We start from the raw sequence: 10,721 nt of genomic DNA on the forward strand, positions 1-10,721 counted from the left end.
TAATACCATCTATGACATCATACAAATATAGGGAGCTCTTAGTCCCAACATATTCACATAACTAGGTGTAGTTTCAGATCTTTGATTATGTTAGCATTGATTAATAAAATCGAACTTCAAGCTCCATCCCGACCGAGCCCTAGCGTACACTTAGTCATAGCCATAAATTAAAACCATCACTAAACTTCAATTCCGTAACCTAACCTCGGGACCAATCCTGAGCCGTCGGGAAGCTCTAATTCCACCAAACGGGGTGGTGGAATTAAACCCCGAGCCCCTGGGCAAAAACCCTAAGAAAACACCCAAAAATCCACTTCTGGAAAAAGGGTAGCTCTACAACGCTACAAGTAGAGCCAAAATCCCCTAGGAAACCCAGGCCTAGCGCTGTAGCGCCCTAAGGCTAGCGCTACAGCGCTACTTACAGCAAACTCAGCACACTAAGTTTTCTCCTTCGAATGTCCCTGAGCCAAACCTCCCTAAAACTCCTCCAAACTTCAACCACACTTCAAAATAGACCTACCACCCTTTACACCTCATACCACACAACTCAACAACACCAAATTTGGCCACATGCACCATCAATCACAGAAAGACCATGTTTGATCTTGAAGCTCAAACACTCAACAGAAAAACCAGAACAACCTAGAAACTCAAGTGATTAAACCCAGAATTGTTACCTTTAATGTAGAATTCGACCCTAGGTTGCCCTTAGTATCCTTCCAGCCTTATGCTCCTCAATTCTTCAAGTTTAATACCTTGAATACCCTTCCAAAGTTCATGTTTAGAAATCCATTCCAACGAAACTCAAAAACTCAAGAATAACCTTTAAACCTAACCTTAATTGGGTGACTAACTCCTACTAAATCCTCTAGCTTTATCAAGGACCCTAGCCCCATGCTCCAACCCAAGCTTTCCTGAGTTAAAGCTTCAAAATTCCTCAAGAGATGGTGAAGAAAGAGGGAATAGAGTGAGAGAGAAAGGGGTTAGCTATGTGTCTTGTGTTTTCTTCTTTCTTCCTTCTTTTCTTTTCTTTCAGCTTCTACTACTCTCTAAACATTCCACTAAGTCCATAAAGGAAAAATAACCTTTATCTCTTTTAAAACAAATGACCATTTTGCCATCCCATTAAAACCTAAGCCTTTCAGTCATTCTAATGGCATTTTGGTCATTGCTCCCAATTCTCGCTAATTCCTCGAGTGTCCCTAATAATTACCGCTTATATCCCGTCACCTAACTAATCACCAATTATTTTCCTCAATGTCGAATAGTCTCCAATATATTTCCCAAATTCCCATAAATACCCCCAGGCTCCCCTGAACCGGGTATAAATCCCCTCCGTGACTTTTTCGCTAAACCGCTCACCAAGATCGCCTTGAGTCACAAGCTGCAAATATATCCACATAATAATGTGGTCTCAACAATTTATCGCAAATAATTACATTTATGCCCGCAACGGGCCAAAATTACGAATAAGCCTTTTTAATCTAATTAGGGCCTACATGCATACTAATACACATAATCATGCATCTCACATATCCAAATAATCATATAAGCATGCTTATCACATAATCATGCATTTAACTATTTAAATCACACATAATCTAGTTATGCCCTACCGGCACACTAATCAAGGCCCTTAAGCCCTATTAGTAATTTTTGGTCGCTACAATACATATCAAAACCACCTGCATTAAGAAAATCCTAGACATACAAGATATATAACCATATCCAAAATAAATACTCTGGTTGTTTCTAACAACCCAGTTCACACATATCACAATGACCTGCACTCAGAAAATTCCCAGAACATACAATATATCACTCATATCATAATATCATGCACTTAGAAGATTCAAGATATATTTAAAACACATTATGAATAAGTAATTAAATCATCAGCAAGGGATTCGGGCCTAAACCCAGTTCCAGCATTTATGTCCTGGCTCTAACCCGGATGATATCGCCCAATAACTCCTATGCGGTCGCAGTAGTAATCGGGCTATGTCGTATCCACAGAGAGGTAAAATACAAGTAAAAAGGAAGATTAGTAAATCAGAAATAATAAACTTTGAAATTATGTAACTTTGAAAAAGAATATAAACATTAAATAAACAAAATCGAGGAATTAAAATCAGAAAGAAAATATGGAAGGCATAAGTTTCATTCATGCAAACATATATATATTTTAATAAAATTGATTCATTATACTCAACTATAATTCTACACCATTAATTATAGTTGGAAAATATAAATAATAAAGCTCACCATAAAGTATGTTCTTTAATTAAATTATACTAACTTCTAATTTTAAAAACCTATCATATTATATACCTTAGAGCGACAAAATACCAATGGCAGAATGCAATAAAAAACATATAATATAACAAATATCCTAAATTAAATTAAAAGCCTAAATTACATAAGAAGAGCATGACTACACTTATGTAAAAGACACTAATAAATTTAGAATAAAAATTAGAAGAAAATAAATTTAATTGTAACAAATATATAGAAATGAAGAACAAAATAAAGAATCAATATATTAAAAATATAATGTGAAACATGAACTTCACTCTAGCCTTTCCACAAGAGAATTTAGCCTAAAATAGGCATTGTTTTCACTCACAAAAATGTAAAAGAAAAATAGGAAAAATAAGTGTTTTTCTCTCCAACTATACTCTCCTTCCACAATCTGATACTTTTTTACTCCATTTGATACTCTATTTATAGTGTAAATGGGACTCAAAAACGTGTAAAACCGTGTACAAAATAATGGGGAAAATGACTGCAAAATAGGTGCAAAGTGGGATAAGTGGGGACAAATACAACAGACATGTGGCCACGTGTCAAGCACCGATTGACTCAGCAAGGAGTACGTCAGGCGCGTGGGAGACAGTAGCTGATCGTGGCAGCTGACTGGTCGGGTGCGTGGGAAGCATGGAGTGACGAGTGGGACACGTGTCCTTCTGTGGTTGGCTCGACAGGCGGCTGTCAGGCGTGGCAGGTGCAGCTCGGCTCAGCTTTGGCTTGGCTTCGGCGCGGCTCGGCTGGAGTTGACGAATGGCAAGCTGCCATGTGGCAGTGTGGTGAGCAACCATTGCTTGGGCTTTGGCTATTTGGGCTTAATTTTGGGCCATTCGATCTTCAAAAATGCCATTTTCTTCATGATTTCTTCAATTTTAATTCTTTCTTTTCCTTTGTGTCAAAATACATTTTATTTCCAGAAAATTAAACACAAATTAAATTAAAATTAATATTTTCAAATATAAAATATATGACAATAAATTCATGAAAATATTAATTAAAACTTAATTAATTTTACACTTTTAAGACTAATAAAATGATATTTTTGAGCACTAATCACAACCCCCAACCAGCTTATTGCTAGTCTCTAGCAATTCAAGCGAAATGATAAATGTCAACATGATATATTTCCGGTCAAAAATTATAAAAGAACTTAAGTATTAACACAAAATGTCAGTAACAAGTCAACAAGAGTTGTCAAAATTACTTTGAATAAATCTAGAGTTGTGAGTGTGTGCACCAAACTTGTACCTTCTTACCGCAAACCATAGCACATAAAGCCTTCGAAATTATGCCAAGTAAAAGTCTCAACTCCATTATCCTCTCATGTAATTGAAAATATTTAAAGTTTAAGGGTTTCACTCATGGAGTTTGAAAAGAAGTAAGCACTCATCAAATGGGTATATATTTAGGACAAACTTTTAAATAATTATTGAAACGAATATAGGAAATAAACTATTTAGACAACCACCATAAAGAGTACCACAAAATCAGTTTTTCAGAATTTTAAGTTAAATAGACAATCTCTACATTTATTCTAAGAGCCATAAAATAAAACATGAAATTAATAAACACACTTTTTTTTTGGACACAAGAGACAACATAATTGAAAATGATAGAAATATTGCTCTTGTGTCTTTCTCCTTTTTTTTTTCTATTTTTTTTCTTCTTTTTTCTTTTCTCTTTTCTTCTTCTTCCTTTTTTTTTTTCATTTTCTTTTTCATGAACAACATAATAAAAGGCTCTCTAATAAGATTTTTCTATAGAAAATATTATCCTTAAAAAATCATCCATTCATACCACAATACCTTGTCCAAATAATTATAACCATTTCTAAGAATCAATAAAAATTAAAAAGTTGTTTTCTCAAGTCTCACTTCTCACACAAAAGAATGAATTACTTAAACATGGAAAATTTCTAAGCTAATATGTGCTAACAACCATCTTACCACAATGTTTGGCATGTGCATTAGGTAACTCTATAGAAACTCTTAGTAATATAGATAACAAAAATTGACTTAAAAGTAACATTTTGCAAGAATAAATAAGTAATTTAAAAAAATTTGACCATGAAAATATTAATATGACAAAAATCAACATGAATGTGCATGAATATGCTCACCACCCCCAACCAAAATCTGACAGTGTCCTCAATATCTCAAAAGATAATAAATGTAAAAGAGCAAGGAAATAGAACACCTGGATAGCGAGCGTCGAGTGATAGAGCGAATATTGATTCTCTAAAACATGAAAAACTGAAAACACAAAATGATAACAAATTAAATAAAATGACAAAAGAGAAATAAACAGAAAACAAACCTATGTACAAACAATTTGGAACACTACTCAGACTTGGTAAACCGATTCCACAAGAGTGACTTCTTCAGGCTGGGTCACCCTCTCTATGTAGTGTTTCAGTCGTTGGCCATTTACTTTGAATTCTCTCCCATCACTTGGGTCTATGACCTCAACAGCACCGTTGGGAAAGACAGATTTCACAACATATGGGCCAGTCCACCTTGATCTCAGCTTGCCAGGGTGGATATGCAGACGAAAGTCATAAAGATGCACTCGTTGGTTTGGCTCAAATTCTTTTCTTAGGATCTGCTTGTCATGGGTCGCTTTCATTTTAGCCTTGTAAATCCTAGAGTTGTCATAAGCATCATTCCTTAACTCTTCAATTTTCGACAACTGAAGCTTACGATTGAGTCCTGCCGCCTTGAGATCAAAATTTAGGTTTTTAACTGCCCAATAAGCTTTGTGTTCCAGCTCAACAGGAAGGTGGCAGGCTTTACCATAGACTAGCCTATAAGGAGACATACCGAGCTGAGTTTTGTAAGCAGTGTGGTACGCCCAGAGAGCATCGAGAAGTTGTGAGGACCAATCTTTGCGGTCAGGATTAACTATCTTTTCTAAGATTTGCTTAATTTCTCAATCGGCTAACTCAGCTTGGCCATTTGTCTATGGGTGATAAGGCAATGCAACCTTATGAATTACACCATATGTTTGCATTAAGGTCTCAAAAGAATAGTTGCAAAAATGGGTGCCTTGATCACTTATGAAAGCGTGAGGTGTGCCAAACCTAGATAACACATTTTCCTTTAAGAATTTCACAACAGTTGTGTTATCATTATTTCGACAAGGCACAGCTTCCACCCATTTTGAGACATAGTCTATGGCGAGGAGAATGTAAAGGTAGCCAGAAGAAGGTGGTAATGGTCCCATAAAGTCTATCCCCCAACAATCGAATATTTATATTACAAGAATTGGGTTTAATGGCATCATATGTCGTCAGGACAGGGCACCTAATTTCTGACACCTTTCACATGATCGGCAGAAATTGTTAGTGTCTTTGAACAAAGTGGGCCAATAAAGACCACACTGTAAGATTTTTGCAGCAATATTTTTCATAGAAAAATGACCACCATAAGCTTCATTATGACAAAAGTTCAGAACACTAAAAATTTTATCATCTGGAATGCAACGTCTCATAATTTGGTCAGGGCAATACTTGAAAAGATATGGGTCGTCCCAATAAAAGTTACGAACCTCGACCAAAAATGTACATTTATCTTGTGCACTCCATGCAGTTGGAAGTTCGCCAGTCACTAAGTAATTGACGATATGAGCGTACCATGGCAACTTAGTGACCACGAAGAGATGTTCATCAGGGAAGTCATCTCGAATAGCTGGGCCATCAGTGGAATCAGAAAATTCATAACGAGATAAGTGGTCCGCTACCACGTTTTCAACTCCTTTCTTTTATTTTATGGTCAGATCAAATTCCTGTAACAGAAGGATCCACCTAATTAAACGCGCCTTAGCATCCATTTTGGAAAGGAGGTATTTTAAGGCGGAATGGTCTGTAAAGACTGTGATAGGTGAACCAATCAGGTAGGAACGAAACTTGTCAATTGCGAATACTACAGCAAGTAACTCTTTTTCAGTGGTAGAATAGTTCATTTGAGCACTGTTAAGAGCTCTACTTGCGTAATAGACAACGAACGGCTTCCCTTCCATTCTTTGACCTAAGACGGCCCCTATAGCATAATTGCTAGCATCACACATGACTTTGAATGATAAGTTCCAATCTGGTGGCTGAATGATAGGGGCGGAAGTGAGTTTTGCAACGAGCGTTCGGAAAGATTCCTCACACTCAGGTGTCCAACTGAACACAACATCTTTTGCTAGGAGGCTTGACAAAGGGCGAGCAATTGTTGAAAATTTTTGTATGAACCTCCTATAGAATCCTGCATGCCCAATAAAAGATCGAATGTCTTTAACAGTCTTGGGGGTGGGCAGCTTTGATATGAGTTCAATCTTTGATTGATCAACCTCAATTCCTAATTCCGACACGACATGCCCCAAGACTATGCCTGATAGCACCATGAAATGACACTTTTCCTAGTTGAGTACCAAGCCCTTTTCTTTGCAACGTTTAAGCACAGACTCTAAATTGAGAAGGCTTGATTCAAAGGAATCTCCAAAGACTGTAAAATCATTTATGAATAATTCCATACATTTCTCGATCATATCACTAAATATGCTCATCATGCATCGCTGGAAAGTGGCTGGAGCATTGCACAGGCCAAATGGCATGCGCCGAAAGGCAAAAGTACCAAAAGGAAAAGTGAATGTGATCTTGTCCTGATCTTCTAAGGCAATCTCAATTTGGTAATACCCTGAATAACCATCGAGAAAACTATAGAAAGGATGACCTGCCACACGTTCCATTATTTGATCGATGAATGGAAGTTGAAAATGGTCTTTGCGGGTGGTTGCATTTAACTTTCTATAATCAATGCACATGCGCCACCCAGTTGTGACCTTGGTAGGAACAAGTTCCCCTTTTTCATTTTGTACCACTGTTACCCCAGATTTCTTGGGAACAACCTGAGTTGGGCTGACCCATTTACTGTCAGCAACAGGATAGATTATGATAGAATCCAGAAGTTTCAAGACTTCAGTCTTTACTACTTCCTTCATCGTTGGGTTCAATCTTCTTTGAGGATCACGACGCGGTATAGCCCTGTCTTCCAATTGAATGTGATGGGAGCAAATTAAAGGACTAATACCCTTGATGCCAGCTATCATCCATCCTAATGCATCTCTTTGTTCTTGCAACACATTGATGAGTTGGCGTTCTTGTGTGGCATTGATCTTGGAGGATATTATGACAAGAAAAGTGTTGTCAGCTCCTAGGAAAACATGCTTAAGAACCTCGGGAAGTTTTGCCAACTTTGTTTGAGGAGCTTGTTCAATAGATGGTTTTGGTGTTTCTCGATCTTGAGGGAGTTCCTCAAAGATTGGATTCCAAAACATGGTTCTTTTAGCCTGTGAGTGTTTGACGATTTCAGGGTTGATGGTAGACTCATCGGGCTCAAAACTTTCTGAAATTTGGAAAAGGTGATTAAAATGACTAGACGTGTATTTCGATTCAACCTCTTCCGAAATAAGTGTATCGATCAAATAGGATTGGAAACACTCATCATTGTCGGGTGGTTGTTTGCCGATGTGGAAAACATTCACTTCTAGAGTCATGTTCCCAAAAGAGATTTTCATGAGACCATTCCTATAGTTAATGAGTGCATTTGCTGTTGCGAGGAAAGGTCTACAGAGAATTATGGGAATTTTGGACCCTATACTCACTTCAGATTGAGTGTCCAAGATGAGAAAATCAACAGGGTAATAGAATTTTTCAATTTGAATCAAAACGTCTTCTACTATTCCCCAAGGTTTCTTAACTGATCAATCAGCCAATTGTAGCACCATAGATGTGGGCTTGAGTTCTCCTAGACCTAATTGCAAGTATATTGAATATGGCATGAGATTTACACTTGCTCCTAAGTCTAGAAGTGCTTGACCAAATTCCTATTCCCCTATTTGGCATGAGATGGTGGGACAACCAGAATCTTTGTACTTAGGCGGTGTTTTGCAGTCAATTACCGCGCTAGCTTGTTCTACCAAGAATGCAGTTTTCTTGACATGATGCTTTCTTTTAACGGTGCACAAATCCTTGATTACCTTGGCATAAGCCGGCACTTGTTTGATCACATGCAACAATGGCAAGTTGATCTTCACTTGTGTTAAAAGGTCTAGGATTTCACCATGATTTTGCAGTGCCTTTCTAGTGGATTTCAAAGCTTGAGGAGAGGGTGCCTTTACTGGAATGCTTATTGGTACATCATCATCTGGAGCGGGCATTGACGTACTCGTTGTCTTAGTTAACGGTGAAACCGTACTTTGACCACTTCGAGTAGTGATGGCATTAACCTCTTTGAAATTTGTATCTGCAGAGGAGGAGGTTTGAGCCATGTGTTTCCCTTTTTGATGGATTAGAGGTTGAGCGGGAAGTCTCCCATGCTCTTGAATCGCCAAAGTAGTGTTTAGCTTTGTCATTTGGATTTTCATGTCCTTCATTTCCTCTACCATTTGTGTGAAACAAAATTTGAGATCTTGAGTTGAGGCTATCTGAGTTTGCACAAGCATTTGCAAAGTATTCTCAAGAGAATTACTTGACTGCATGTAATTTTGAGGAGCAATGTATGATTTTGGTGGTTGTTGCTTCTCAGGCCTCCATTGGCCTCCAAATTCTTGGTTCGAATCCTTCCAGCTGAAATTTGGATGGTTGCGCCAACCAGGATTGTAACTGTTTGAGAAAGGGTTATAAGGCTTCTTGTAATCCCCTAAAGCATTGCAGTGTTCCTCATTTCCTCCTCTTAGCTCACCAAGAGTTGGGCACTCTTGCGGTTGATGTTCCATCCCTCCACAGATGAAGCATGGATCTCGTGTCTCTACCTTTGCAGCCATGTGGATTCCTCTACCTTCTTGAGATTTGAAAGCCTCGAATTGTTGTCTCAATGATTCAATTTAGCTTTTGACGTTGTCATCTTCCCTTAATTGGTAGATTCTAGTTGATTGTGGCTTGTCCATAGGACTCGGTCCATTCCATGTGTAGGACTTTTCAGCAAGATTGTCGAGGTACTCGAAAGCTTCATCAGGATCTTTTTGAAGGAATTCACCATTGCACATCATTTGTACGAATTGTCTTTGTCCGGTTATGAGACCGTCATAGAAATAGCTGATCAGACACCAGCTTTCGTATCCATGATGTGGGCATTGATTTATCAAATCTCTAAACCTCTCCCAGACCTGATGGAAAGTTTCATGGTCTTTCTGGATGAAGGTAGAGATTTGCCTCTTAAGGATGCTAGTCTTATGGGGCGGGAAATATTTGGCAAAGAATTCTTTTGTCATTTCGTCCCATGTTCCGATAGATCTAGGCCTTAAGGAATACAACCAACTTTTTGCTTTGTCTTTGAGCGAGAAAGGAAAGAATTTCAATCTCACAATGTTGGTGACATCAGCTCGATTGTTGAATGTAGCCACCACCTCTTCGAATTCCCGTATATGCACGTACGGACTCTCATTTTCCAACCCATGGAAGGTTGGTAAGAGGTTAATCATGCCGGGTTTGAAATCAAAATTTGGCATATTTTTGGGATACATTATCCATGAAGGTGTGGCTGTACGCGTAGGATGTAAATAATCCTATAGCATTCTTGGTTGGACTTCATCTTGATGAGCCATTGTGGGTGGTTCAGGAAGTCTCAGTGAATCAGGAGTGTTTGAACGAATGGAAGAAAACGACAAACTAGGAGACTTTTCTAAAGTTTCTACTTGTTGTCTCACAAATCTCCCTAGTGCGTCTCTGTTTCGTGGCATAAATTTTTTTTTTATTATTTTGTAAGTAATATAAGCGCAAATGTGTAATAATGTAATAAGTATACACCAAAAATGTTCTCAGGCCAATTTGGAAGGCTACCAAGGTACCACTTTAGGCCCAAGAGCTTTTCTAGAACTCCCCGAGGTTCTTAGAAAAGGTTGGAGGGTAACGCTAACACAAACCTTATTTAAGAACCAAGTTTTCTAAGACAGAACAAGTTTGGTTTTTACTAATTTCCACAATTATACAAATGTTCTCAATACTTTTTTTTTTTAAAATTTTATGCTTTTTTTTCGGAAAAAACCTAAATCTAGAAAATAAATTCTAATCCTAAAAGTTAAATGAATAAAATAAAACAATAACAAAAAAATAAATGAATAAAAAAAATACTAAGGAAAAATAAAATAAAAGAGAAATAAAAGAATTATACTTCTTTTTTTTTTTATATAGAAAAAAAATTAATTTACTAGGCAAACCTTTAATTTTAGAATTACCTCCCCGGTAACGGCGCCAAAAATTGATATCTCCCAATAACTCCTAAGCGGTCCCAGTAGTAATCGGGCTATGTCGTATCCACATAGAGGTAAAATACAAGTAAAAAGGAAGATTAGTAAATTAGAAATAATAAACTTTGAAATTATGTAACTTTGAAAAAGAATATAAACATTAAATAAACAAAATCGAGGAATTA

The 10,721-nt window shown here is 37.4% G+C and overlaps 1 non-coding gene across 1 annotated transcript; it reads left to right on the plus strand.

Moving 5' to 3' along the window:
• The first annotated feature begins 9,406 nt into the window (after nucleotides 1–9,406).
• On the plus strand, nucleotides 9,407–9,513 carry LOC133813490 (small nucleolar RNA R71). The gene has a single exon (XR_009884498.1). It is a non-coding gene; the product is annotated as a small nucleolar RNA R71 (small nucleolar RNA).
• The last annotated feature ends 1,208 nt before the right edge of the window (nucleotides 9,514–10,721 follow it).

Source organism: Humulus lupulus, chromosome 1 (assembly GCF_963169125.1).
Source record: "Humulus lupulus chromosome 1, drHumLupu1.1, whole genome shotgun sequence".
NCBI classification, from domain to species: Eukaryota; Viridiplantae; Streptophyta; class Magnoliopsida; order Rosales; family Cannabaceae; genus Humulus; species Humulus lupulus.